The sequence below is a fragment of the Eubalaena glacialis genome, chromosome 12, assembly GCF_028564815.1.
Source record: "Eubalaena glacialis isolate mEubGla1 chromosome 12, mEubGla1.1.hap2.+ XY, whole genome shotgun sequence".
Lineage (NCBI taxonomy): Eukaryota > Metazoa > Chordata > Mammalia > Artiodactyla > Balaenidae > Eubalaena > Eubalaena glacialis.
This window is the reverse complement of record NC_083727.1, coordinates 60,934,662-60,939,509: the sequence shown is the minus strand read 5'-3', so window position 1 is coordinate 60,939,509 and position 4,848 is coordinate 60,934,662.

Sequence of the window (4,848 nt, the reverse complement as noted above, 5' to 3'; positions counted from 1 at the left end):
TGAAGAGTGGCCCCCGCTTGCCGCAACTAGAGAAAGCCCTCGCACAGAAATGAAGACCCAACACAGCCATAAATAAATAAATAAATAAATAAATAAATAAATAAATAAATAAGTAAATAAGTAAATAAATACACAACACCACAGATCGTTGTTTAGGGGGAAGTGTATTCTTTAAAACAAAACAAAACAAAAAAAATCTTCCAACAAACAAAAGCCCAGGACCAGATGGCTTTACAGGCAAATTCTATCAAACATTTAGAGAAGAGCTGACAGCTATCCTTCTCAAACTCTTCCAAAATATAGCAGAGGGAGGAACACTCCCAAACTCATTCTATGAGGCTACCATCACCCTAATACCAAAACCAGACAAAGATGTCACAAAGAGAGAAAACTAGAGGCCAGTATCACTGATGAACATAGATGTAAAAATCCTCAACAAAATACTAGCAAACAGAATCCAACAGCACATTAAAAGGATCATACACCATGATCAAGTGGGGTTTATCCCGGGAATGCAAGGAGTCTTCAATATATGCAAGTCAATAAATGTGATAAACCATATTAACAAATTGAAGGAGAAAAACCATATGATCATCTCAATAGATGCATAAAAAGCTTTCTACAAAATTCAACACCCACTTAGATAAAAACCCTCCATAAAGTAGCCAAAGAGAGAGCTTACCTCAACATAATAAAGGCCATATATGACAAACCCACAGCCAACCTCATTCTCAGTGGTGAAAAACTGAAGACATTTTCACTAAGATCAGGAACAAGACATGGTTGTGTACTCTCACCACTATTATTCAACATAGTTTTGGAAGTTTTAGCCACAGCAATCAGAGAAGAAAAAGAAATAAATGGAATCGAAATCAGAAAAGAAGAAGTAAAGCTGTCACTGCTTGCAGATGACATGATACTATACATAGAGAATTCTAAAGATGCTACCAGAAAACTACTAGAGCTAATCAATGAATTTAGTAAAGTAGCAGGATACAAAATTAATACACAGAAATCTCTTGCATTCCTACACACTAAAGATGAAAAATCTGAAGGTGAAATTAAGAAAACACTCCCATTTACCATTGCAACGAAAAGAATAAAATACCTAGGAATAAATCTACCTAAGGAGACAAAAGACCTGTATACAGAAAGTTATAAGACACTGATGAAAAAAATTAAAGATGATACAAATAGATGGAGATATATACCGTGTTCTTGGATTGGAAGAATCAACATTGTGAAAATGGCTATACTACCAAAAGCAATCTACAGATTCAATGCAATCCCTATCAAACTACCACTGGCATTTTTCACAGAACTAGAACAAAAAATGTCACAATATTTATGGAAACACAAAAGACCCCGAAGAGCCAAAACAATCTTGAAAAAGAAAAACGGAGCTGGAGGAATCAGGCTCCCTGACTTCAGAATATACTATAAAGCTGCAGTAATCAGGACAGTATGGTACTGGCTGAAACACAGAAATATAGATCAACAGAACAGGATAGAAATCCCAGAGATAAACCCACACACATATGGTCACCTTATTTTTGATAAAGGAGGCAAGAATATATAGTGGAGAAAAGACAACCTCTTCAGTAAGTAGTGCTGGGAAAACTGGACAGCTACATGTAAAAGAATGATATTAGAACATTCCAAAACACCATACACAAAAATAAACTCAAAATGGATTAAAGACCTAAATGTAAGGCCAGACACTGTAAAACTCTTAGAGGAAAACATAGAACACTCTGACATAAATCACAGTAAGATCCTTTTTGACCGACCTCCTAGAGAAATGGAAATAAAAACAAAAATAAACCAATGGGACCTAATGAAACTTAAAAGCTTTTGCACAGCAAAGGAGAACATCAACAAGACAAAAAGACAACCCTCAGAATGGGAGAAAATATTTGCAAATCAAGCAACTGACAAAGGATTAATCTCCAAAATATACAAACAGTTCATGCAGCTCAATATCAAAAAAACAAAAAACCCAATCCAAAAATGGGCAGAAGACCTACATAGACATTTCTCCAAAGAAGATATACAGATTACCAACAAACACATGAAAGGATGCTCAACATCATTAATCATTAGAGAAATGCAAATCAAAACTACAATGTGGTATCACCTCACACCAGTCAGAATGGCCATCATCAAAAAAATCTGCAAACAGTTAATACTGGAGAGTGTGTGGAGGAAAGGGAACCCTCTTGCACTATTGATGGGGATGTAAATTGATACAGACACTATGGAGAACAATATGGAGGTTCCTTAAAAAACTAAAAATAGAACTACCATACGACCCAGCAATCCCACTACTGGGCATATACCCTAACAAAACCGTAATTCAGAAAGAGTCATGTACCACAATGTTCACTGCAGCTCTATTTACAATAGCCAGGACATGGAAGCAACCTAAGGGTCCATTGACAGATGAATGGATAAAGAAGATGTCACACATATATACAATGGAATATTACTCAGCCATAAAAAGAAATGAAATTGAATTATTTGTAGTGAGGTGGATGCACCTAGAGTCTGTCATACAGAGTTAAGTAAGTCAGAAATAGTAAAACAAATACCATATGCTAATACACATATATGGAATCTAAAAAAAACAAAAGTTGTTATGAAGAACCTATGTGCTGGATAGGAATAAAGACGCAGACATAGAGAATGGACTTAAGGACACAGGGAGGGGGAAGGGTAAGCTGGGACGAAGTAAGAGAGTGGCATGGACTTATTTATACTACCAAATGTTAAATAGATAGCTAGTGGGAAGCAGCCGCATAGCACAGGGAGATCAACTCAGTGCTCTGTGACCACCTAGAGGCGTGGGATAGGGAGGGTGGGAGGGAGATGCAAGAGGGAGGAAATATGGGGATATATATATATGTATAGCTTATTCACTTTGTTATAAAGCAGAAATTAACACACCATTGTAAAGCAATTATACTCCAATAAAGATGTTAAAAAATAAATAAAAAATAAATAAATATGAGCTATGTTCTCTAAGAAAAAAAAAAAGAATTGTTCTTCCTAGGAAATCTCTGATAAAAAATGATATGCAGGTATAAAAATAACAGATGGCTAAAAGTAGACACAGGGCTAGAGGTCAAGAGATGTTTTTAATTTCACTGATGGGGGATCTTGTATATGTGTATACAAATGGAGCTAGGAGAGAGAGTATTTGGAAATACAGGAGGCAGGGGGAAAACCAAGGACACATAATTCTGGGGTTAGTGGTAAAGAAATCATAACTAAGGTAAACATCTTGAGCAGAATAAAAGACACTTCTGAAACAGCTAGAAACGAGGTCAGAGTGAGGAAAACTGCAAAGAAACTTGTAGATATGGGGGAAAGAAATTAACAAAATTATGTACAGTCTGTTTTCTCAGTAAAGTATGAGGCAGGATCACTGGCACAGAGAAATGAAGGTTTGCCATGGGAGATGTGCTGGCGCTGGCTAGCATGGGCTAGCAAGAGCTAATTTCTGAGTTTTCAAGAATTTCATGAACCAGTTGTAAAACATGGCCATTATTACAACACAAATTACATAAATTTACAGTTGAATTATTGTAAAAAAATAAAGGTAATAAATGCTCAATATTCATCACTTCCTTTCTACTTTCTGTGCTCTTGGTATTATATTTATCTATTGTGTCTGAGCACAGGTACAATATTGTATCTGGGAATGCCATAAAAGCTGTGCTACTTACTACACATTGCTTCCCACTCTGCTTTTAGTGGTGTTGCTGATGCCTTAAAATGGGCCCTGGTGGAAGTATCTGTGACTTGAAGATCAGCAAATACTATTGTACAAATCAGGGCTTTTTTTAATTTCGTTTTGTTTTGCAAAGAGCTGTTGATTGACCATATACTAGCAAACCACAAGGTAAAGTTTTTGAGGCTAACAGTAACTGTTTTGAATGAGTTCTTTGAGGAGTAGGAAACAGCTGACTATTGACTGTTAAAGGATGGTCACAGCTCCTTGGGCCAGGCTGAAGTTAGGGACTACATTTGTAAAGGCAATCTACCCCACGAGCAACCCAGCTTTGGAAACAGCAAAAAAGTTGGGTTGAATGTCTTGGATGCAGGGCCTGAGAGGGAGAGGTGGGACTGGGTGAACCGGAGCATGTTGAGACTCATTACAGAGAGTAGGGAGCTCAAGAGGAAGCTAATGTACTGGGAGAAAAGGGTGAGAGTGTGGAATCAGAAACCTTAAAGTCCAGGTATAGCTGAAATGATGCAGAAGAAAAGTAAAAAGGATGCAAAAGTGTCATCAGAGAGTGGGGTTTTGGAAGTTATTATTTCATATAAAGCCATTTCCAGACCTTGGGTGTGATGGTACTTACGAGTTTGCTCAAGTTATCATGATTGTAGATACAGTGGGATTAGAAGAAGAGTTGCCAGTTTGGGTTGTTGGATGAGTTGATCTTATGGGCTGAAGGCACCAGGGATGTTGGCAGGAATTGGAGTGAAGAACTGAGAGTTATGTAGGCGTTAGAGTGGAGAAATGGGGATGATGTGGGTGTTGGAGTGGAGAGCTGCATTGAGTTGGATCAAATAGCTCTGGAATTCCTTGTGTGCAAGGAAATCATTCAGTGAGAATGGCTTCTGTGGAAATACACAGACAAGGCTACCTTACCAGCCACTGTCGTCCTTAAGCTATAGCTGCACTGGGTATAAACAGTGTATTGGAGTGCATAAGGAAATAGTATTCTTTTTAAAAAATTTTTATTGGAGTATAGTTGATTTACAATGTTGTGTCAGTTTCAGGTGTACAGCAAAGTGAATCAGTTATACATTTTTTTTTTTTTTTTTGGCCATGCCGCGTGG